Genomic DNA, 26773 nt, shown 5'->3' on the forward strand with positions numbered 1-26773 from the left:
TAGGAGAGATCCATCATTTACGGAACTTCTAAAACCCAAAGAGAAGACAAATCCTTTCTAATCAATGTCATGGTTTCTCCATCTCCATTTTTCTTTTGACACCATTGGCATCCTATCTGCCCAACCTGACCTCTGACTACAGCCAGCGGTACATTTTTCAGACCAGCTCAGCACCACGCAAGAGGCTGCTTCCACAGCCACTGCCGATGGCCTTGGTGAGGCGCCCCTATTTCCCGGAGTGCGCCAGGCTGGATAGACGGTGACACGCGGTGGCACTTGGACGGCACCTGGCAGAGGCGCTTCACGTGATGAGCTGCCTCACGTGCAGCGCCTCAGTGCTATTCTCATGGCAGACTTCTGGAATGGGAATTGTCACTCTTTTTTAAAAATCTCCTCTAAGACAAGCACGGTGTTTGGCACTGGAGTTGAGGAGCTAATACCTACTGTTCAATAGTTGAAAGTCTAGAGGGAGAAAGGAGAAATATCCTCTGACATCCCTTATATGTGAAATCTAAAAAGAAATGATACAAATGAACTTATTTGCAAAACAGAAACAGACTCACCGACTTAGAGAATGAACTTACGGTTGCCAGTGGGGAATGATGAGAGGAAAGGATAGTTAGGGGGTTTGGGATCAACAGGCACACACTGCTATATTTAGAATGGATAACCAACAAGGCCCTGCCGCATAGCACATGGAGCTGGCTCAGACCGGATGGGAGCGGGGCTTGGGGGAGAATGGATACGTGTATATATATGGCTGAGTTAATTGGCTGTCCACCTGAAACTGTAACAACATTGTTAATTGGCTATCCTCCCATATAAAATAAAAAGTTTAAAAAATATATTTTGAAGCAATGTGGAGAGCCAACAAAAGTGGAAAGAGACAGGAAGCCGGAGGAAACACAGAAGGAAAAAAAAAATGTCTAGAGAAGATAACACAGAGATATTTACAAAACTATGTGAGGATACAAGGACAACCCTGGAGGTGTGCAGTTGGAGGTGATAGGTGAGAGACTTTAGAAAATCCCTCAAGTCATACTGCCTGCACTATTTAAATTTTTTTACTGAACTAATGGAGCAAAGTTGTATATCTTACCTCGTTTTCAACCTAGGCAGAGCTGATTAAAAGTCTAACCTAAGAAAACGTCAGATTATTTTTTACCCTATGTGAAATTTGTGTAAGTATAGACTATCAATTTCCCTTTCTCTAAATGGAAAACTTAATTAGAAACCTTCCACTAGAATGAATGTATAGATTTTGAATGTTTTCTTCATTTCTCATATTGCTGTAAAAAATAGAATGGCCTCTAGAGGTCGCTGATGGGCTAATTTGCAAGTGGGCGGCTCTGTGCTTAGTTTATCTTTGCTTAGAATTCGCCCTCTTAAAGGATTATGTGCACATTGAAACTGGTGCGAACAAAAAGTCTACTTTGACGCTTATGCATTATTTTAACCACCCATAGACAATCATGACCCGCTTCAGTATAGTGCTGTTTCTGATGGAACACTTGGCAATATAGTTCTGTAGCTGGAATCATCTTGAGAGACCTTTAAAGAAATCCCTATCAGTTTATAGCATTAAGTACCTCCTGATGAGGAGCATCATTGATTCTTGAGCATCTTTGATGAATCACAGACTGTGACCCTAAAGAGAATGTAAGTCTAGTAAATTTATCCATTTGCCATATGAGAAACTGAAGCCCAGAGAGAAAATATATGATTTGCCCAAGGTCACTCAAAGAGTTCATTACAGAGTGCAGATTAGAACTAACAAGCCCTCATGTCCTCCCTGCTCCATTTTCTGTAGTCCAGAGATGTGAACTCTTGAGTTCAGCAAGATTCATTGATTAACCTTTACTTAGAGTCTAACACACGCCAGCTATATGTTTTGATGGATGCGGAGATGAATTGTGGTCTCTGATGTAGTGAGGACGTGGGCACATATGCAGGTGATTATAAAGAGGTTATATCATAAGATAGAGGTACCATCTTCTAGGGAACATAGCATGCTATTGGAGCACAAGAAGGGCACCTGTCTAAACCTGAATACCTTCTGGGTATTTAGAGATGTTTTCCTGCACAAAAGGATTGCTGAGATGATGGATAAATTAGTGGAACTTATCCAGAAGGAGAAGATGGGGAGTGTAGAGAAAGGGTGGATGAGAAGGAGAGCCATTCCAGGAGGACTAGAACAGCAGCTTTAAGACTGTGCCTTTGAGCAAGGCTGTCTTTCACTCTTTTTGTTGTGTTTTATTCCTAGCTTCTTCTGTAAGATATGTCTTTAGACACAAATGCAAATCTTAATTGGGACTAGTCATGTATCCCTAAGTGGATGAAATCAATCCAATGTAGAAAAAAATTGCAGCAATGTTAATTATGGGGAGTTGGAGGATATGGCCCTTTATAAAGGGAGAAATCGATACTCAGTTTATGCCAGTTACTGCTAAGGGGAACCAGTCTTTCAGTTTTTCAAAAGTTCTCCAACTCTGGGTTTTTGGATGAGATCCTCTGAATTTTGAGCTGTTGGTGATTTTATACATCTTTAAGACCCTCAGCAGGGCAACAATACATACCAAATTAAAGAAGGCTAGAGTAATTGCAGACATCACAATATTAGCAGATTCCTTGTGACTTTTCTTTGCAAAATAGAACAAGAAGCAAAGCTGTGGTAGGACAGTCACGAAGTGGGGGTCGGGAGACCTAACTCTTACCTCTCAGTGACTGTGAGTGTCAGGCAAGCAACTCAGTGTTCTCAGCTAAAAGTCATGAGCTTCCTAGATTAGCTAGTCAAGACATTTTAATATCCGTATTTATGAGTTTTTAATTCCAAGGAAGCTCATAATATACCTTCAGATATAATGTGTTTTATTTTCTTCCCTGCCTTCAGTTTCCCATTGTTCAGCTCTCATATTGCTCTGTAGGGTGTTTCTACCTCTGAGCCCAGTGTGGATGACTGGGGAGAATGTTCAGAAGCACTAAAGATGGAGAGCCAGTGAGCTCCATCCACCTTCTGCCTCCTGCTAGAACAGAGGAATTTTCCTGTTTTATAGTGCTAATCCCCCCTACCTGGACTCTAGTTCCTTTCCTTCCAATTTTCTCAGAAATCTTTATTCTAGATTCTTTGATATTCCATTGACTTCACCCATCCTCTCTTTGCAGGATCCTGTCTACTTATATATAAATTTTAAAATGAATGTGTATTGAAGTATAGTTGCTTAAAACAATGTTAGTTTCTGAAACACAATAAAGTGAATCCACTACACACACACACACACACACACTCTCTCTCCCTCTTTTTTGGATTTGCATTCCGTTTAAGTCACCGCAGAACAGAGGAGAGTTCCCTGCACTGTATAGAGGGCTCTCGTTAGTTATCTGTTTTACACTTAGTACTGTGTATATATTAATTCCAATCTCCCAGTTCATCCCACCTTCCCTTCCCTCCTGGGTGTGCATACGCTTGTTCCCTATGTCTGTGTCTCTATTTCTGCTTTGCAAATAAGTTTGTATCAATTTCCTAGCTTCCACCTATAAGTGATATTATACAATGTTTGTTTTTCACTTTCTTCCTTCCCTCTGTATGATAATCTCTAGGTCCCATATCTACATCTCTCTCAATTATTTCAGACTATTTAAACAATATAAAACTCCCCTGGATTCACTACCCCAGATAGCTCCTAGACTTTACAGACCACATTCATGCATTTAGGGCTCCATTTCCTCATCAACTACACGTTCCATCCCTTTAATGTGGCTTTCTTTCATACCACTGCACATCAAAATCACCATCATTCTTTCCATTAAATCCAGTACGTGTGCTCAATACATGGCTCTAGATTTTGAGGAAGATTTTAACACTGTTTGGCACACCCTTCTTTAAATTCTCTCTTCCAATGACTTTTTAATACCTTATATTCTCATGTTCTTGTTGAAATTTTCCTTTCTTTTTGATTGTCTACTTCTGATTTCTTTGTGAGTGGGACTTTTACAGTGGCTGTGTAAGTATCTTGGTAGACCTTCTGGTCATCAAAACAGTCATTTTACTGGTGAAAATTACATTTGCCCATGTAAGACTTTGGAAATTGACCTAAAGAACGTACATCAAACAGAGAAACAGTAATACAAGAAAAACAGCGAGTCTGGGTCATTTGAACTATACTCTGCACCTACCTCTCAGGCCAACCCTCAGCTTTCTATTCTGGAAACATTACCACAAATAGTGTGGCCAAGGAAATGGGGCTCGATCTCCCTTCAGCTCTCTGTCTAAGGGTACGACTCTTGTCCTGGGAATTGCGGTTCACCTGCACATCTCATTCTCTCTGTGCCCATCTCCATATTATAGATGCTCTGGACTGGGGTGTGAGTAGCCGGGACAACCAGGGTTTCTTCCCCCATCAGCTCGCAATATTAACGGAAGAGTACACCCTAGATACAACAGGCTAAGACTATTGAGATCTTGAGATTTCCTCCCCTTGGTTGCTTTAAAGGTTGACGTTTCATGCCAAGAGGGGCCACATGAGAAGACCAGAGGCTCCTGTTTCCTCCAGTGTCCACTCAGAGAGTAGAGGTCTCACTCCAGCACAAGCAGGTTGCTGTCCCTGCCTCCAGCCCGAAGACCTGTGCTGAGGTTCTAACCACAGTAAGGGGCAGGACTTAAGGACTACTAACTGCACAGTTCTGCCTGGAAGCCTGGGCTTTACTTGGAACAGGGCATGGAGAAGTTCAGGCCTAAGCCAGGGGAAGACGTGTCTGAGAAAGGCTCTCCTGGAGTCGCATTCTTGCCTGGTGATCTGGAAGGCTGGGATAATCAGAGCAGGAAGAGCTGAAGGCATTCACAACAAATTCATGAGTGGAGAGCAGAAGTCTTACTATCTTAAGGGATCAAAGCACCACCTTTGATCAAATGTAGGATGTATATATAGTAAGCTGCTTTGACTCAAGGAGGGACTTCCCAGGTGGCTCAGTGGTAAAGACTCCATCTGCCAATGCCAGAGACACAGGTTCGATCCCTGGGTTGGGAAGATCCCCTGGAGAAGGAAATGGCAACCCACTCCAGTATTCTTGCCTGGAAAATCTCAGGGACAGGCAAATCTGGCAGGCTACAGTCCATGAGATCACAAAGAGTTGGACATGACTGAACAACTAAACACTGGCTCAAAGATGACTTTAAGGAAGCCAGGTTCAAAAATAAAACTGGGGTCTTCCTTGATGGTTCAGTGGCTAAGACTCCACGCTCCCAAAAAGGGAGCCTGGGTTCAATCCCTGATCAGGGAGCTAGATCCCACATGCCACAATGAAGACCCAGTGTAGAGAAATAAATAAATATTAAAAATAAAGGCACACATTTAAACAAGAATTTAACAAACAGTTGAACTTATTACTGATGCATATGCTGACGGCCAGAAGGCCATGCATAAGCCCAAAGCTGAATCCTCCCTGGAACAGCCAGACTCCTGAACCATTAGTTTAGGGAACTACTAAACTGTTAGACTTTGGCTGAATGCAAGCAAAAGGTAAACTCCCTGAGCTGTGAAACCATTTCCAAATCCCCTAGAGATTTAATAAGGCTGAAAATCTTACTGGCTCAGATGGCTTAAGCACAACCTTGTTGTATAAGCATAAATAGTATATACTGAACCCAGGTGACTCCTAGGTAGCCATGCTAAGGATAAAAACAAAGGGAAAATATCTGAAGTGACATCGGTCAACTATTCAAATCTGTATAAAAATCCGAAGAGGTCTGGTAAAGGTGCATAGTTACCTATCTAGTCTCCTTTTTCAATAAAATTTGCATAAATGTATTCCCAGTGTACAGTTTTTAGGAAAAAAATCACATAAAACAATATCTACAAAATTACATTGTTTGGACTTTAGACATATAGGAATATTAATATACTTGATAATAACAGCACAGAAAGGATTGAATGGGATGAAGCTTATGTTGGAACAAGGAAATAGCAACAGATGGTAACTCAAATCCACAGGGGTAAATAAAGAGAACTGCAGATGATACATAAGAAGGTTAATCTTTGTTTCAAAAGAAGTCTATAAATATTGTTGAGTCCTCCTTTGTTCTCTTAGCCTCTTTAAAATGCGTGATTATATAAAACAATACTTAAACAGCATATTTGGGGTGTTTTTAAGATATATAAGATTCATATGTATTGTTATAATGATGGCATAGGACCTCTGTGTAAGTAATGTTTCTACACCTTACTGGAGTTAGTGTGAATTTGAAGTTGATGCTGCTGTGATGTATATTATAAGGTCTAGAGAAATTGTTAAGAAAATAACTTAAAACTTAGCTAAAATTTGTTAAAGGGCTTAAAGACGTGTACAAAATAATATTCATTTAATGCAAAAGAAGGTGGTAAAGGAAGAACAGAGTTTCAAAATAGTCACAAGACATACGGGCATCTCTTGTAGCTCAGTTGGGAAAGAAACTGCCTGCAGTGCAGGAGACCCAGGTTCGATTCCTGGGTCAGGAAGATCCATTGGAGAAGCGGTAAGCTATCCACTCCAGTATTCTTGGGCTTCCCTGGTGGCTCAGCTGGTAAAGAATCCGCCTCCAATACGGAAGACCTGGGTTCGATCCCTGGGTTGGGAAGGCCCCATGGAGAAGGGAAAGGCTACTCACTCCAGTATTCTGGCCTGGAGAATTCCACGGACTGAGAGTCAGACACCACTGAGCGACTTTCACTTTCACTTTTTATATAAGGATGAAAAATGAAAGTAAAAATTTCACCATATACTGTCCCCAATCTCTTTTAATGTTTTCTACTTCAGTTTTTATGGTAGTTACCATCATAACAGTAGCAAATGCAAACTATTTTTTGATACCCCGTTATTACAGGTAAGGGATTTAACATGACAACATATTACTTCAAGACTCTGCTCACCAATTTTTTAGTGCACTAGTCTGCTCATGCTGTCATAACTCAAAATACCACAGACTGGGTGGTCATAGCCAGTATTTCCTAAAGGGTCCTTAATTGAATAGTTGTATTAAGACTAACGGGGACACTGGTAACATACGATTCTCGGGTCCTAGTCTGAGTTTATTTTGGGAAGTCAAGATGGGTTTATGTGTCTACATTTTCAACAACTCTTCAGGTGATTTTGTTGTCAGTTTCGCTGTACTGCATACTGGGGCTTCTCTGGGGGCTCAGTGCTAAAGAACCGCCTGCCGTTACTGGAGACATGGGTTTGATCCCTAGGTTGGCAAGATCCCCTGGAGAAGGAAATGACAACTCACTCTAGTATTCTTGCCTGGGAAATCCCATGGACAGAGGAGCCTGGCGGGCCACAGTCTATGGGGTCCCAAAAGAGTTGGACACGACCTAGAGATTGTCAACAGCAATATGAATATTGCTCACATGTCTATACATGGTGAAATAAATGTTATCGTGAATAACTGAAGTCTTGACTGAAGAATGGATATGAAGGAGATGGTAAATGGAAAGAAAGTCATGCAAGGAGAGTTAATGAGTGCAAAGGAACCGCAGCAGGAACTAATTTGACAGATTTGGTGAATTGGAGCACAGAACACAAGTGTAGCGCGGGGCCGCAGGGATGGAGGGCATGAAAGGGAGCTGCAGGATCAGGCATCCGTCGGGTCACGAACACTCGGCGTGTCATGAGGAGTCCTTTACATTTCAACTTGTAGATTTCACATAAGAGAACAGGACAATTCAGTCTGATAACCATAAGGCAGAAGGATTAGCTTTCAACTCTGATCAGTGATGCATGTGACCAGGAAGACCTCTAATAAAGAATAACCAGCTAACTCTCAGGTTCTCTGAGATTGAGAGGATCTCATTGCCAAAAGAAGCTTTTGAGCCCAAACCTGTCATTGAACAGTGGAGGAAATTTTCTAAAGAGAAACGACTTTCCCAGGGTTGAGCAATGGTTACATTTTGTCAGAGCTAGGATTAACCCCAAGTGTTTTAGCTCCTAGTTCAGTGCTTTGAATTGTGCGTGAAAACTTATAAATAATACTTTGTGTTTATATCTCGACTAACAAAACTTTTGAGCACTAGGTTCTATAGATGAGATGTCCAAGTTGTCTTGTTCAACTTTGGCTTACATAATTTTTTCCAAAATACTTTCACCCTGTGAAATTACCTTAAGTCATTTTTCTGATTTTGGACTTATACCTGCTTACCCCTACAAAAGGAAAAAAAAAATTCTCTGTATATTGAAATGAAATAAAAACTTGCTGAGACTGGATATGCATATCATCTATATATAATCTAATATGTATATGTGTATGTATACATATTACTAATAAATGCTTCTATAGCACTAGCAATAATATATCATGTGCAAATTAGTGTCTGAATTAATGTTGTGTAGCTAGAGCTAGAGAAAAGGGATCTATTTTATTACATAATAAAATGTTTTTAATTGTTGAACTAGAACAGTTTTATTACATACCATTACTTTCGGAAACAACACCAACCTTTTCATTGATCAAAAAATGTCATGAAAGCCTGAAAATAAACTTGAGGATAATACTTCTAAAAGGGTGAAAGAAACTGAACTGAAGTGACACAAGTATGGCTTTAAATACAAAGTGGGACATAATTAAGGAGCAGGTTTATAGCGGAGCTTACACACATTTGGCTTTTTGAAGTGCGTTGTTTATACAAGACCTTTGAAGTGGTAGCTTCTGTTTTTATTTTAATTCAGAAATGAGAGCTTCTACAAAATACAGATTTCAAGAAAATAAAGTGAGGCTCATTCTCTCTCTCTTGGTGCTTTAATTAAATGCACTTTTTGATGCTGTGCATTAACTCTCATTTTATTTATTTATTTTTAATTTTCTTTCTTTTTATTTATTTATTTATTTATTTTTTTATTAGTTGGAGGCTAATTACTTCACAACATTTCAGTGGGTTTTGTCATACATTGATATGAATCAGCCATAGATTTACACGTATTCCCCATCCTGATACCCCCTCCCACCTCCCTCTCCACCCGATTCCTCTGGGTCTTCCCAGTGCACCAGGCCCGAGCACTTGTCTCATGCATCCCACCTGGGCTGGTGATCTGTTTCACCCTAGATAATATACATGCTGTTCTTTTGAAATATCCCACCCTCACCTTCTCCCACAGAGTTCAAAAGTCTGTTCTGTATTTCTGTGTCTCTTTTTCTGTTTTGCATATAGGGTTATCGTTACCATCTTTCTAAATTCCATATATATGTGTTAGTATGCTGTAATGTTCTTTATCTTTCTGGCTTACTTCACTCTGTATAATGGGGTCCAGTTTCATCCATCTCATTAGGACTGATTCAAATGAATTCTTTTTAATGGCTGAGTAATATTCCATGGTGTATATGTACCACAGCTTCCTTATCCATTCATCTGCTGATGGGCATCTAGGTTGCTTCCATGTCCTGGCTATTATAAACAGTGCTGCGATGAACATTGGGGTGCACGTGTCTCTTTCAGATCTGGTTTCCTCAGTGTGTATGCCCAGAAGTGGGATTGCTGGGTCATATGGCAGTTCTATTTCCAGTTTTTTAAGAAATCTCCACACTGTTTTCCATAGTGGCTGTACTAGTTTGCATTCCCACCAACAGTGTAAGAGGGTTCCCTTTTCTCCACACCCTCTCCAGCATTTATTGCTTGTAGACTTTTGGATAGCAGCCATCCTGACTGGCGTGTAATGGTACCTCATTGTGGTTTAGATTTGCATTTCTCTAATAATGAGTGATGTTGAGCATCTTTTCATGTGTTTGTTAGCCATCTGTATGTCTTCTTTGGAGAAATGTCTGTTTAGTTCTTTGGCCCATTTTTTGATTGGGTCATTTATTTTTCTGGAATTGAGCTGCAGGAGTTGCTTGTATATTTTTGAGATTAATCCTTTGTCTGTTTCTTCATTTGCTATTATTTTCTCCCAATCTGAGGGCTGTCTTTTCACCTTACTTATAGTTTCCTTTGTAGTGCAAAAGCTTTTAAGTTTCATTAGGTCCCATTTGTTTAGTTTTGCTTTTATTTCCAATATTCTGGGAGGTGGGTCATAGAGGATCTTGTTGTGATTTATGTCAGAGAGTGTTTTGCCTATGTTCTCCTCTAGGAGTTTTATAGTTTCTGGTCTTACATTTAGATCTTTAATCCATTTTGAGTTTATTTTTGTGTATGGTGTTAGAAAGTGTTCTAGTTTCATTCTTTTACAAGTGGTTGACCAGTTTTCCCAGCACCACTTGTTAAAGAGGTTGTCTTTTTTCCATTGTATATCCTTGCCTCCTTTGTCAAAGATAAGTTGTCCATAGGTTCGTGGGTTTATCTCTGGGCTTTCTATTCTGTTCCATTGATCTATATTTCTGTCTTTGTGCCAGTACCATACTGTCTTGATGACTGTGGCTTTGTAGTAGTAACTCTCATTTTAGATTTAAAGTCAAGGAAATGTCCTATGCTAACATGTTGGTCTTTTTACAGGAGTTTACGTAATATACTTTATGTATACATGTAGATATTAGCCATATTATATACACACACATATATATACACACACATGCATGATAAGAGTTAATATTTTCAAAGAATGGTTCACAGTAATAATTTGCATAAAGCTTTATGGTTATAATGAACCAATGCACTTTAAAAAATATTCTTACCAATAATTTGTTTGCTCAATTCTTCCTTCCCAGGGACTATCTAGATGTATTCGTTCATTTGGCTATTCCAGAAGTATGCATTGAATGCCTCTGTGTATCAGGAATCATGTTCATGAGACACACCCAAACCTTGCCATTTTGGAGTAGATAGTCTAAAGAAAGGACAGATAGTAAATGAGAAGTCAAAATCAAACTTTGTAGAATTCAGTTTTTCTTTCACTTGCAAAATGGAAATAATACCATCTGCTTTTGTTCTTCCAAAAGTCAAAAGAGATTATTGAACATGAGCAAAAGGTTCAAAGTGTACCTTGAGCAGAATTCAATAACTGGATATTGAAAATATCATATTAAAAAAGAGCTTCTCCTTCCTTCATTTGTGAGGTAAAAAACTAGAAAGTTAGAAAGTCCACTAGAAAGTTATCCTGGATATAACTTTGCTTAGCATAAGAAAGCATACCCCTAGGACAGAGGCTATGCCCCCAAGGTGTGTGTTGGTTTTGCTAATAATTCCTGCTAGGTGAATGATTTTCTGCTCAGTGGGGGAGCGGAAACACATATGCTTTTGATTGTGAATTCTATTATTAATGTTTCATTCTTCTCTATCTGAATGATTATGTTGAGTCCCTAATCATGAAAGTCTTCCCAGTAAAGGAATCATAACCTCAGGTATGATCAATTAATTATTTGGGGTTATAGAGTAGAAGTCTAGGGGAAAGTCTTAGGTTGGGAAATGGTTAGAGATATGCTTAGAGGCAGAAAGGTTTTAGTGAGGATAGAGATGAACCCCCAAACTCTCTTTGCCCAATACTTCATTCTTACATGCTACTAACAATTAGGTAAGTGAAAAGAATCTAAAGAATGGGATATGGGCATTGAACAAGGGGAGATGGGAGAACTCAAACAGAAAAGAGAAAGTGAAGGAGATAAAAACTCCTTGTCTTTAAGCGGGTTGGTGATAAGCTTCTGGCATAATCTTCAGTTAGAGTGAAAACTCAGTAGCAAGCATTTACCCTCAAGTTCCTTCTGGCAGAAGGTATATAATTGCCCTAGAAAGCTGAAAGAAGATTCAGGGAATGGAATTTATACGGCTCCTGCTGAGTGATGTTGATGCATTGGAGAAACTAAATGAAGGAGTGTGGGTGATTAATCTCCAACTGAAGACAAAGGGCGAAAGCCAGAGGGCCTCTTAAATAACATATAAGTGACTTTTATCTATTGAAGTCCAAAAAAAGCTAAGGGGCAGGTGAGGGAATTAATTATGAGAGTGACAGAACTCCAAAAGGGTTGAAATTTTAGTCCCAGCAAGTTTACTGTTTCGGAGTCACAGCCCCGGATAAAAGATGTGGGGTGCTGAGACTTAGGGTGAGATTATACAGTGCATGTACTTGAGAATCGAGAAACGCCACATCACTCTGAACTCTACGCCCGTGGAAGTTACTCGCTGTTAGATGCTAGTCCTTCCTGGCTTGCGAACAATGCTGACACCTTCATCTTTCAAGTCTACATGTGTTCTCCTCTGACGACAAGACGACAGTCAAGTCACCACCAAATCCAGGAAAGTGCTGGACCCATGATGGAGGAAAGGGACGAGAGTTTGCTGAGCCTCGTTAACTCCTATTAGCAAGATCCAGGGGTATATTGATTCTTGTATTCTGAGACGGCTGGGTTTGGAGATGGAATAATACATTGGAATGAGGGAGAGTTACAGAAAAATTGCTCACGGGAATACTTTTCCAAGCTACATTATTTAAAATGCTAGGCAAGACCTAGGAAGGGGATATTTACCCATTGCTAGGATGACTCTTAGAAGTTTGGAGAAAGTGATGGCCCATAGAAATGAAACACAAGTGCCACAGTGATTCTATTCTGTTCTATGAAAAAAGATCAAAAGGTGAAGAGAAGTAAGTTTTATGCCAGAGCAGATGTAACCCTTGAGTGTTCTGTGTTCTTTGGGAAAGCCTAGCTGTACCCTTGGGCTTCCACAGTGGCTCAGTGGGAAAGAATCTGCCTGCAATGTAGGAGACACAGGAGGTGCAGGTTCAGTCCCTGGGCCAGGAAGGTTGCTTGGAGAAGGAAATGGCAACTCCAGTATTTTTGCCTGGAAAATTCCATGCACAGAAGAGCCTGGTGGACTGCAGTCCATGGGGCTGCAAAGAGTTGGACATGACTAAGCGACTCAGCTGAACTGAGTGACTCAGTACATGCATGCACGCACACACACACACAGATGCATCTTTAGAGCATCCCAGGTGGTGCAGTGGTAAAGAACGCGCCTTCCAATGTAGGAGACACGGATTCCATTCCCTGGGTGGGAAATATCCCCTGCAGTAGGAAATAGCAACCTACTCTGGTATTCTTGCCTGGAAAATACCATGAACGGAGGATCCTGGTGGACTACAGTCCATTGGAGGGCAAGGTCGTACACGACTGAGCACGCAGATGCATTCTGCTTGCCAGAGCAGCACAGTGACACTCAGAAGTCAGAGGTGGCCATCTGTCTATTGCACGTGTGTGCTAAGTCACTTCAGTCATGTCCGACTTTTTGTGACGCTCTGGACTGTAGCCCGCCTGGCTGCTCTGTCCGTGGGATTCTCCAGGCAAGAATCTGGAATGGGTTGCCATCTCCTACTCCAGGCGATCTTCCCAACCCAGGGATCAAACTCATGTCTCTTATGTCTCCTTCACTGGCAGGTGGGTTCTTTACCTCTGATGCCACCTGGGAAGCCTCCTGTCTGTTGTAAGCCAGGGTTAATAGTAGGACTTGGTAGAACTGGGATTCTTGATAGGAATGACAGTGACAAAATCCTGAAATAATGGAGGCTTGGTGGCCGGGTTTAGCAAAGTGGCTGTGATTACTCTCATGAATGCTAAGATTGTCGTGGTAGCTGCAGGGTTTGGAACACTGACTGTTGAAGAGATATGGAGATGGCTAATAGAACACAGCACCCTTAGGGGCAAGGTAGATTAAAAGTTGAAACAGTTATGCTCAAGTTATATAATCAAAGTGTAGCAAGGTTGGATGATCAGGATGCTGAGGGCAGATGCATCAGTGATAGGTTGTTTTCTCCTGCTTAGTTTTTGGATCTGAGATAGTTCAGACTTGAATGTCCCAGACCACAGAAGAGGTATAGCTTCCAGGAAGAAAGATCCTGAAACACTATGATATGGGTACATGGTAATGACTCCCCTATTGGAAATAGTTAGGGCTACTGATACATGGTGAGAACAAAAGTTAATATATTTGACATGGAGATGATCCACTGAGGCATCTTTGGGGAATCTTTTACACAGTTTTAACCAAGGATGGTGCCCAGAGTCTGAGAAGGGCATGATCACCGAGGGTTAAGAATTCTCAAGGATGAAGGGTCTCTGTACCAGGTAAGCCATTTGGACCAGTAGAGGTATTAGTGAGTAACAGAGGGAGAAGCTTATGAGTGTCAGTGCAGACTCAAGACCAGCTGCAGTGGTGCAGATTGTCTCACTAGTGTTTCTCCTAAGGAAACATTTTCTCCAGGGCAAGAGACCAACCAGAATCTGGGAAGAATTTTTTCCAGAAATTATCATATAAAGCACATGTGTCCAAATGGCACAAGAGCTAGACTGTAGATGTTGCTATGTTGTGTCACCCTTCAGGACTCTGATTTACCCCTGCTGCAGAGAAGATGGTGGCCGCTCATAGCTGCATCCCTCTTATGAATTTATCTTCACTAAATGGAGCAGTTTTGCCCAATGTCACTTTTTCCCCAAGAGCAGTCTGCCTTCACTGACTGGTTAACCTAAGTGTGTAGCATCCTGATCAGTTTTGCTCAAGGCTGAATGGTTCTGGAAGGCAGGGCCGTGCTGGCTCCAGAACTTTTTATAAGATCAGCTGAGACTTTAATTGTAACTGTATTGTAGCTTTGTTCCGTGCTCAGTCCTAGTAACTTCCGTCTTCAAAGGTGTTGATCCCAAGGATTCATCCTAATGAATTTCCCAGTAATGCCAGTCTCTCTGTCAAAGTCCGCTTCCTGAGGAGTTTGTCCTATTTTGCATAAATCACTACTGCAAAATAGTTGTATTTTATAGTATTGATTTGTGATGACCACAAATGTATGTGAAACTCATCTGCACCCATGACTGAACTAAAAGCGCCGTGTGGGCAAAAGCAGCATCAGTTTCACTCCCATGTCACTCCAATATTTGTTGAAGGCCTGCATGGATAAATGCACCAGGAATGAAAGAATGAAGTCCCTAGTCTAATACCGGCAGCATAGTAAGAGATCAGTATTTGATAATATTTGTGGTTATTATTATGTTTCAGTATTATTAATAGGAATCTAACCCATAACAAATTTAGCAAATCAATATTTTGATGGAAAATGAGTCTAGTTGGTTAATTGATAAACATATATTGAGTTCCTAACATTGGTCAAAAACTGTTGGATTTTAATGATATAAAGATAAAACAATCTTTGGTATCAACCATCTTGAATTTTAATGAAGGATATTGGAAAATGACTTAGTTCGATAAGAGTTCATTAGCATGGAAAATAACTAATATACTAGTAACAGTAAAGCTGGGACAAAAGAATGGATTTAAAATATTTGTAACTATGTGTAAAGTACATAAAAAATCAGAAGAAAATACTCCAAAGTGCAATAACTTTGGAAAATTACAAGTGTTTTCTTCTTCAGAGTCCTTATATTTTTCATGCTTTTTGAGAGTTTTACATTATTATTAATGGATATTATTATTTTTAAAATAAAAACCTATAGTGTTTTAGTCAATTTACATTCTAGATGTATATGGGCTCAGACTTTATTGTATTTGAATTACATTCGTGGCATGGTTTGCATTTTGTTTGAAGATATCAAATTCCTGATTTTATTCAGTTACGTTCCTAAAGGGATACTTTAAATATTCTTTCATCTTTCATCCTTTAAAAAACCAAGAAAAGTGAAGTATATATCTTCATCTCCTTGTCATTATGAAATTTATAATTATGTTGTTAAATTAGAAAAGGTTAATATTTCTATATTTAAAACCAGAGAACATTTTTAACAATGGTTCCAAATTTATAGTAGGCAAAATTCTCTTCCACACACAATTAATTTATGATTCATTGAATAGCTCTGATATTTTGAATACAGATAGATTTATGAAAATGCATGGGCTATAATTTAATGGCTGGTTAGTTGGCACTCTTCCTAGTCCCCCATTGTTGAACTTTAAAAATATGTTTTAATGAACAATTATCATCTTGTATTCATAAAGCACATTGTTGAGAAAATAGCTGGAAAACATTATATTACCTAGATTATGTAGATTTTTATATTTTCCTGGTGATAGAAACTAAGATATTTGTCTTCTAAAATTTAGCCCTATGAGCAAAATTTGTTATTTCTGAACTTGTTTACATAGTTCCAACTGTATCTAGAAGTATTTTCAGAGCCAGTCATGGATTTGTGGGTTTAATTAATTATGTGACTCTTTAATTCTATTTTATATTCATCTTGTAAGTTTAATTAATATGTAAACCCACTGTAACATGATAATCAGAGTCAAAATAATTGAATTGCATAAAATGTGAACTCATAGCATCGCAAGGTTAATGACATGAATAAGCTAGGTCTGTGATGCCACTAGACCAGGAGTTTGGTGATGTCTGTGTGTTATCCAAATTCATGTTTAGTCTTCAACAGTATCTTGCAGCTGGGTTGTACTTGTTCATTCAAGCTTAAATGTTTATTGGGAAGATGCTGGGTCTCCTGGCTGCTGGTATTTCTAGAATGGAGGGAGCAAACTTCAGGGATCTCATAAGTAGTTGGCACAGTTTCTCCATCCTAATCTGGGGAAGTGGAGGCACAAGAAAATTGGGAATATGGGGACCCACCTTCCTGCCTGGCCTTTTCCTCTAAGGCTTTTCCTCCATTCCTATCTCTGAAGATGAAAATATTAGCCTACCACTATTTAAGAATGGGAGCTGGGCAGAGGAGCTAAATTGCCCATCATATACCATTTTAATATATAATATTTCTGAGCCTGTTACCAAGGTTTTATAGTATTAGTGTCCTACAATGTACAAGATGTATTGGCAGGTTTAGATTTAAACAGAGATAATATATAGACAGATACAATGAAACATTGGATTGCCTTAATTATTCTTTAAATTATTTATTTTTCCATTAACAAATATTGTCTGTTTTGTCAGGCACTGTGCTACACCTTAATCAATAATAGTGAATAAAAAAAAAAAGCAAACTCCTTATCCTCACAGAGGTCATTGTCTGATTATCAAGAAAAGGTTGTAAATCAGCAATTCTGTATTGAATAATAAGTGCTCTTGTGTCAGTGATAGAAGCTGTAAGAATACAGAAGAATATTCCATTGTATATGGAAAAAATTAGACATATGGAACTAGTAAGAGATGGGACCAGATTGAATAGGGCTAGTTATATTTGTAATTTGGACCAATCCACAGTTTGAGGGAGAACTTTAGTATATAGAACTTTCATGACATTTCATTTCATAGTTTATATAAAGGAAGAATATTGGTATTTGTGCACTTGGCTTTAGAGGAGTTAGTTTAAGATAGTGGTTAGATTGGCAAGTTAACAATGGGATCAGCCTCAGAGTATTTTTTGATCTACTATCATGTATTAGGGTGTGCATGCTCTGTCATTCAGCCTCTGACTCTGAAACCGCATGGACTGTGGCCAGGCTCCTCGGACCATGGGATTTCCCAGGCCAGAGTACTAGAGCGGGTTGCCATTTCCTCCTCCAGGGGATCTTCCCGACCCAGGGGTCAAATGCACATCTCCTGTGTCTCCTGACTTGGCAGGCATATTCTTTACTGCCTGAGCCACTGGGAAGCCCATTATGTAGTAGAGTAGATGTGAATTTGTCTGCCTTTTCTCAAACATCTGCCTCACTTTGTGACTGTTCACTTGGATCTCTCAATTTACTTTGAGAGGAATAATAAATATTGTATTTATTTACAATAAAGATTTCTCAAGAGGAAAAATCCATGTGTAAAAAAGAGAAATTCAGTCTTCCGTACAATTTCAGACCAGGTTTGAAATCCAAAGATTTTTGGCTACCTCTGTTGAAAACCAGTTTTCTGGATCACATTTCTTCCTACTCTGACCTATTTTGTATAGATGCCAAACACTGTCTTCAAACTAAGGTTACGAATCTAAAATGCCCTAATCTGTGCATGAATGTACATGGGATAACGCTGCAGTGAGAGTTCAGAGAGAGAGAGAGAAAGTGGCATTATACTTTTTCCATGTATATACTATTAAAAGTAGATGTATTCCTTAAAAATCTGAATTTATTTTGGGTAGATATAGTTTGACAGTTAAGTCAATATCTGTATTTTGAAATAAAGGATATAGTATATCATTTAGGATGAGTTCTGATAATACAAAACAGAAAAGTCAATACAAAAAAGATGGGAATTTATTCTCTCACATAAAATAAGTCCAGAGCCTTGTAGGTTAATGTTGTTATAGCAGCTGCAGTCATCAGGGCCCCAGTCTCCTGTTTTTCTGCCCAACTACCCTGGTGCTTACCTTCAAAACTAGGAATACTTCATGTTTCATTATGGCTACTGGAGCTCCAGCCTTTTCAACCTTTCAACCTACAACCCCACTGCAGAACTCTCAGACTAGTTTGCAGAGACAGCCAATCCCTGGAGTTTAGCATCAGTGGCTCCCCAGTCCAGAAGCTCTCTGACTTAAAGACTGTCTTTCATGATCTTCCATTATTCCTTGACTCTATCTCCATAGAAACTCTCCAGTCACAACCAAAAGCTCTAACATGGAGGCCATGCCAGGTAAGAGATAGAGAAGGCAACATAAAACTCTGAAGACAAGGCACACGTCCTCTGAACAGAATGAGTGAGAAAGGAAAGGCAGACGGCATTTCCTACAGCTGAATCATTTCCCTTTAAACGATCTTCCTGGAAATTCCATACAACTCTTTTATTCATATATCATTGGCTATAACTTGTCATGTTCAACAGCAGTGGTAAGAGAGGCTGATAAATTTAATAACTAGACACACCCCAGACTCAAATAAAATGAATCATCCTACTAAGGAAAGAGAAGAGATGGATTTTACATGAAAAATGAAAAAGTTTACAATAAACTGATACTTTTGTCTGCAAATAGCAGGAAATCTAATTAAAAGTGAATCCAGCAGTATACTATTTTTGTATTTCAGGTATCAATAAATAAATATCAGTATGGTAGTTTAGGCTTCCCTCATGGCTCAGCTGGTAAAGAATCCGCCTGCAATGTGGGAGACCTGGATTCAATCCCTGGATTGGGAAGATTCCCCTAGAGAATGGAACGGCTACTCACTCCTATATTCTGGTCTGGAGAATTCCATGGACTGTATAGTCCATGGGGTCGCAAAGAGTCAGACATGGCAGTTTAGAGTTCAGTATGGCTGTGTTATCCTCAATGTTGGCATATTCACTTGGACAGTTCTCCACAGGGTTTCATTTCCAGACTTCATGTGCAGACTTCCATGTCCAGAGGAAAAAGATGTTTGCTCTATTTAAGAGCTGAGAATTATCACCCCCTATCCAGTGTCCCAGCAGTCTTCCCATCAAGTCTCACGACCCAGCATTGGGTCACAAGCCTGTGCCTGCAGGACCAGTTCTTTAATTTGCAAGGCCAAAGACAAAATGAAAGTTCAGGACTCCTTGCTGAAAGTTAAAATTTCAAGATGAAGATGACAAAGGACTAGACCAAGCTTGTGTGCGTGCATGCCAGTTCATTTCAGTCGTGTCCAACTCTCTCTGATCCCATGAACTATAGCCCGCCAGGCTTCTCTGTCCATGGGATTCTCCAGGCAAGAATACTGGAGAGGGTTGCCATTTCCTCCTCCAGGGACTCTTCTTGACCCAGGGATTGAACCCGTGTCTCTTATGTCTCCTGCATTGGTAGGCTGGTTCCTTACCACTAGCGTCACCTGGGAAGCCCAAACCAAGCATGAGGCCCTTCTAAATATGCCCATGAAAGTCAGTCTTTTCTGCTTCAGCAGATCAGCTGGCAAGGACAGTGAGTTTAGCATGTTTGACTTGAATGATGAAGATTCACACTCTGGGGCTAGCAGGTATCTTGCCCTCCATGAAGGATGTGTCCTTTGTAAGAGAAAATAAACTCAGGCTTCTGTTGTGAAAGAAAGCGGGGCCAATGCTTGTTGTACAGACAATTCTGGTTTGTTACCCAGGATATTATGAATTTGGAGTTATATTCTCCTGGAAGGAGAAAACAATGTTGACTCCCAAATATCATAAATCATGTTGAAAAATGAAAACAGCTCCTATTTAAATGAAAAAAGTAAGTAGAAAGACCTACTGGCTTTGATTTTTAATTATTCATAAGCAATAATGATCAAACAGTATGCCTAAGCATGTACTCCTGGTGAACTATTAGTATATAACTAGAAAGTTTACATCCTGACACCCATCACAATTGATGAAAACTACAGCTGGGATGACAGACATGGGTTGTGATCAGAGTCTGATTTTGAGGTGCGCTGCAAGTCTCCACAAACAGGAGAACATTCCAAAACAGATATAATCAGGTGTTCATTTCATTTCTGTGGACTTTTAGTCCCAAGTAGCTCAGTGGTAAAAGAATCTGCCTGCCAATGCAGGAGACTCAAGAGATGCGAATTCAATCCCTGGGAGGGGAAGATCCCCTGGAGTAGGAAATGGCAACCCACTCCAGTATTCTTGCCTGGAAAATTCCATGGACAGAGGAGCCTATTGGGCTACAGCCCATGGGGTCTCGAAAAGTCAGACATGACTGAGCACACACTTCCTTTCCCTAAATTAGAAATTGATTCATATGTGTAATTAGGGCTTCCCAGGTGGTTGAGTGATAAAGAATCTGCCTGCCAATGCAGGAGACACATGGTTTCGATCCCTGGATGGGGAAGATCCCCTGGAGGAGGAAATGTAATCTACTCCAGCATTCTTACCTGGAGAATCCCATGGACAGAGGAACCTGGCAGGCCATGGTCCATGGGTTTGCAGAGTCAGACATGACTTAGTATTGAGGAGAAGTCACACACAAGGAGAAGGAAAGATCATTTATTGAATATCTGCTGTCTGTCAGATACTCACTTATGCTTCACTATTCCATGCAATGCATTCAAAACTCTTCTGAAATAGATCTAATTATTCTCATTCTGTGAGTAAGAAAGATTCTAAACTCCATCTCCAAGGTGAGTAACTCAGCTTTGTCTGACTCCAAAGGCACAATTTACACAATTTTATTTTTATGATCCAGACTCATCTTTAGAAATATTTGATCTGAGGGACTTCTTTGGTTCAGCGTTTAAGATTCTGCACTCCCAATGCAGGGGACACAGGTTTGATCCCTGGTTGGGGAACTAGGATCCTACATGCCACCTGGACAGCCAAAAAAATAAATATTTGATCTGAGATTGTGGGGAATTTGATCTGTCACATTCTCATCTAAGGCTGCTCTGTCTTTTCATAACAGCTTTTCATCGGCATCTTGAAGGTCATGGAATGCCAATCCTTGCTACAAGCACAGACAAAGTGAGATGGAAAGAAATATGTTTCAGGGAAGATTTTTCAAGAAACATTACAAGAATACATAAGAAAATGGACTTAATTATAGAGGATGTGTAAAATTTTGCATATATTGAATTAGCTATGATAGCTTTAGGGTGTAAAAATGCAAGCTATAGGGGAATATACTGAGGGAATGAGAGAGGGATCAAGCATTCATGAAAGGTTCTGCTATGTAGTTCTTAAAGAATAATCTTTCCTGAGGGTGACGTTTATAAAGCTTTTAGACTGGAGCTGATTGACAGCGGTATAGAAAAATCGTGTTAAAGATAGAAGACACTGAGGACCAATGATTTTCTACACTTTCTTAGGCAGACATGGGGAAGTGGTTATGGGCATGGATTAAAGTGCATCCTCCAAAAATGGAAATGTTGAAGTTCTAACCCCAAGTGCCTAAAAATGTAGCTGTTTGGAAATCAGGTTGTTTCAGATGTAATTAGCTAAGAAAATAAGGTTATGAGAGTGGGCTCTAATCCAATATAACTGATGTCTTTATTAAAAGAGGAAATTTGGACCCAGGGAGAGATATGCATAGAAGGAAAATAATGGGAAAACATGCAGATCAGTACAATAATTCTTTTTTTTCCCTGTTACATTAACTCTGCTTTAATTTACCCGTTGAGTTCTTTGTTTCAGTAGCCATATATTTTCTGTTCGCACATTTCATGTGTTCCCTTTTTCTGACACCTTGTCATTATATATAATTTCTAGCTACCTTCTGAAGTTGTTACGTTTGTTTTTAACTCCTTGAGCATTACATGCCTAAAAGTTTCATGAAATATATCTTCTAATTACAATATCCGAGTCTATTTATGTTACTTGTTTACATTTCCCATGCTGATTTTACCTCCAGTTACCTGTTACCCAGCTTGCATGATTGACTTTGATCTTGTATTTGAAAATTTACTCGAAAATTAATTTGAGCGCAGTTTGATATTCTCCTCCTCCAGAAAAGAGGGGTTATATCGTATTTAAGTTCACAGGGTGCCTGAAGACAAGGGTAGTGTGCAAACCATGTTTCCAAGTTACAGCTTTTAAGGTTTTTCTCATGATTTAGATAATATGAACAAAAGGGGTAGAATGTGTGGGTTTTCCTGTTTGTTTTTTTGTTTGTTTGTTTATCTTTACTGGCCAGGCACAGAGTCTTTTCTGGTCCCATAATGAAACCTAGATTCTTTATCAGGCTCTATACCTTTGTCCTGGAGAAGGAAATGGCAACCCACCCCAGTACTCTTGCCTGGAGAATCCCATGGACGGAGGAGCCTGGTGGGCTACAGTCCACGGGATCGCAAAGAGTCGGACACGACTGAGCAACTTCACATACATACATACCTATGTCAGGGCTGAGATGTCAGTTTCTGTCCCCCTGGCCACTGCAGGCCGCCCCAGAGCACAGACCAACCCCACAGATGATAATAATGTCACAGTAATAACCAAATGCTTTGAGGACTAAAGTGGCGCTCAGAGTCCGACTCCTCCTCTTGGGATTGTGGTGTCTCCTGGGTCTTGACCTTACCAATTGCACAGTGTTTGTTTAGCTTCTCGATACTTTAATAAAAGGTGTGCTTTTTATTTCATTCACCTTTGAGCAATATTTCAGTGGAAGGGTTGCTCCAAATGACATAGCCAAATGACTCAAAGCAGAAGCTTCAATTTTCTGTGAATTACAAAATGTTCATAGCTTCCTTTTATATTTGGTAATAGTACAAAACATATTTCAAGTAATTTTATTGATTCTAAAATACATAATTTTCTGTGTTTATAAATCTCTCAAAATTTGAGCTTTTCGTAACTTTAATGGTTGGTATAGGACCACATGAATGCTTAATGATTTGAATGAAAGAATGAATCAGTAAATGCAATCTATCAGGTCATAACTAAATTATGAAATGTCATCATTTGAAAATGTCACAGAAAACCAGAGTATGGCAGGTAGTAAAATTATTCTACTTCTGCTTTTATTGCAAAGGAAAAACCCCCAAAGTAAGCAAACTAACATCAACACATTCAGATGCCAGATGTCTTTTTCTTTCCCTTTGTATCTAGGTAGAACAGTCTCAGTCTCTGATTTTACATACTGTTGAAAGACGAAGGGTCAGCATAAAATTTGAGACGTTCCAGGAGTTCTTATGTAATCAAACTCGAGAGTTGAGTTTCTTCCTTCTTTGAACCAGTTTACTTTATACAGTCTCTCTTCACTCTGGACATGGTCTCTGTCATGTCCACCCAGGTTTAGAACTCAGGCTCTTCTGTCATTTCCTTATCCAAGCTCAGATTCTCACTTGCATTTGTGTTTTTACTTGATAACTTGGTATCTGGCTGTTTTTTCTCCTAAAAGTTTACTATGATCTTTTTCTTATATCTTGAAACATTATTTGAAAACATGAGCTGTGTATCATATTCTAACACAGATATACCATATTTTATTTTAATCATTCTTCTATTTTGGAAATGTTTAAAGCATTTCCTATTTATTTGTAACATATCTGCAACATAAATGGCTCTTCAGTAAATGTATTGGCAGATAAATGTTAGTCTAATTTTTATCTGGTATTCAGTGTGAAATTATTTCTAGAGAAGAAATTGCAAGCTAATTATTATATGAACTTGTTAAAGGATCTAAATACATATTCCAAAATACTTCTCCATATGTTGTAAAGATTTACACTCTCTCTGTTAATGCACATTTTATGCCACAATTGGCAAAATTAATTCTTTTTTTTAAATTGTTAATCAGGTAGATTAAAACAGAACATCATTTGTGAATGCACATTATTTTGACAACAAATGAAGTATTTTGTTATGTTCTGGCCTGGTAAAAGAATTTGTAAGTTTATGTTTCACAAAGAATTCTGTTAGTATGTGTAAATCAGTGGATTGTGGCATATAATCTGTGTCCCATTCATAAAATCTTTTTATTGACAAGGAATCTTGGAGAAGACTTCTTCTTTGTGCCTCAGTGCGACTGAGAAAATGAAAAGGGCTACTGAATTTGTCTGAAATCCATTGTCTTACTCAAGACTGTGCTATCATGAGAATCCATCAGAGGAAAACAAACATCACATTTAGGATGTGATGAAAATTCACGTGCACAGGACCATAGGATTTCCTAAAAATAAAATGGAACAAATACCAATAAGCATGGTTTCAAAAAAGAGTCCAAGGAAAAGATATGTGTGAAATTGCCTAGGTGTGGAGAAAGCTGTGTCTGTCCAAAAGTCTTCAACTTCAGGCTGATCCAGGTTACAGGGCCATTTCTCTCTGTAGCCCTATCATTAAGATCTGACTCTCAGATATGAAATGTACTTGAGTGAGATGCTGCAAACAGTTAGGCTTTTATGTAACCACAAGTTGTATTTATGAGAGAGAGAGAGACTGTGCCTGATAGTGATTTTTCTTAAACTTTTCTCCCTAAGTTTTCATGCTTTGTTATATATACTTTTTCCATGGTGTCAACACAGGACTAAATTTGACTTCAGGAAAAAAAAAGAAAAGAAGGAAGGGGAACATTACATTGAAACCTAAGCTCTGTCACTGTCTTATTATTTTTGATTAGACTGATTCCCATCCTTGTTCTGAGTCTCAGTTTCCATATATTGAAATGTGGATAATAGCATTCTCCTTGCCTTTCATATAGGATTGCTTTGATGATCAAATGTGACATAGATAAAAGAGTATTTCAAACTTTGAAAGTGTTTAAGAAGCTTGAAAAACATAAGATTTTATTTTTCCTTCAGTTAGAAAACTCCACTCCTTGGGTAAGTGGTAGATTACTATGCTATAATTAAGATCTGACTTATGAAAAGCAATTGTACCCTTGCTGGGTATGAAGAGATAGTTGTGAAGACTTCAAGACATTTCACAGAAATGGCACAGAATAGCACAGAAAAAGAAAAAGGCACAGAGTAGCAATAGATTGTGGATTCACAAGCTTGTCTGCTTATTTTTAAATGCCAAGTTTTAAATCCCTTTTGAGTGGGGGTGGCACTACTGATCAGAATAGCACTGACCCATCACCTTGACATGGCAACAGCCCAAAAGACGTTATCACAGGGATGGATAATATTTTTAAATGATCACATTACCATTAATCCAGTGCTGAGTATTCTCTCTGCCTAGAATAAAGACTGTGCAGCAGCTGGAATTCAGAGCCGAATTGGGACATCCAGCAGGTATTTTTGACACATCATGTGCCTTTGAAACAGCATGGTCTCTCTTGATAACAGATGATACAAAGGCATCCTTCTGGTACAGAGGGGCGGGGAGAGAAAGAGCCCCACTCAAAAGGAGAAAAGGCGGATCCTTCAAAGATAGCTCAGCCTAGTCTTATCCTGCTTCTATTTCTTCCAGGAAAAAAATTATCTTCTGTAAGTTGAATCACCAGAGATTTGCTGTTTTTTTTTTCATTGGATAAAACACATTTTGTAAGTTTTAAGTCCTTGGCTATGGGGTTATGAGGGTTCTGGGATGACGTCAGTATTGGAAAACTTTGGTTTGAAGAAGTAAATACACATGGCAGCAATTTTCATTTATGGCCTTGAATCCTTTATGATCAAGCATTTGAGAAAGTCCAGCTTAAAACATGCTGATGATCTTTTATAATTTTCTTGCCCTGCAGTTAAAATGTCATCTGTATCATCAAATTTTTTTTTTTTTTACTCTCCAATCTTTTCATTTGAATTATTGTTCCTGGTCTTCCTGCCCATTCTTAAGGCTGAAAATGATTCTCATATCCTACATCATAAAAATACTTCCTTTGATTCTATTTCTTCTTTAAAAGCTGGTTTAAGTATAAGCTTTGGAATCTGGGAGATCTAGGTCTGAGTTTCTACATCGGTCCTTAACAATCTCTGTGACTTTATTTAATGCCCTCAAGACTTAGTTCTCTTATCTGTAAAATGAGGATGATGGTAGTACAGATTTCAAAGGGTTGTGAGGGTTAAATTAGATATGGGCTATAAAGGGCTATATACGGTGCCTGACACATTTAAGCACTTAAAACAATTATCAGAGTATCATTGTTTTTACAATGTTGTGTTAATTTCTACTCTACAGCGCTGTGAATCACCCATACGTATACCTACACCTATATCCACTGTTTCTTGGATTTCCTTCCACTGAGGTCACTACACAGCGCTGAGTAGATTCTCATTAGTTACCGATTTTATACACAGGAGTATATATATGTCTATCCCAGTCTCCCAATTCATCTCACCCCTTCTCCTCCCCTGTTATCCATACGTTTGTTCTCTATGTCTGCGTCTCTATTTCTTAAGCACTTTTCTTAATTTGCCGCAGCAATTCTTCATGAATGTAAGTGCCTTAAGTGCAAGGAAGTGTCTTATTTGTTCACTGCTATACCCATGCTGCCTAGAATAGTGTCTGGCACATAATAGGTGCTCAATAAGTGTTTTGCTGAATAAATGAAAAACATAGATGAATAATCTATACTTACAATCTCTTTATCATCTCCTACCCTTCACCACCCATAGGGAGAGTCCTTAATGTAATGCTTAAGAGCTAGCTGGCCTGTCTTCTGATATCAGGT

The 26773-nt window shown here is 39.1% G+C and overlaps 1 long non-coding RNA gene across 1 annotated transcript in view; it reads left to right on the forward strand.

Annotated features, from left to right (window-relative positions):
* Positions 1-26773, forward strand: part of LOC122431265 — a 222436-nt gene that overhangs the window by 66814 nt on the left and 128849 nt on the right. The window lies entirely within an intron of this gene.

Source organism: Cervus canadensis, chromosome 29, assembly GCF_019320065.1.
Source record: "Cervus canadensis isolate Bull #8, Minnesota chromosome 29, ASM1932006v1, whole genome shotgun sequence".
Classification (NCBI taxonomy): domain Eukaryota; kingdom Metazoa; phylum Chordata; class Mammalia; order Artiodactyla; family Cervidae; genus Cervus; species Cervus canadensis.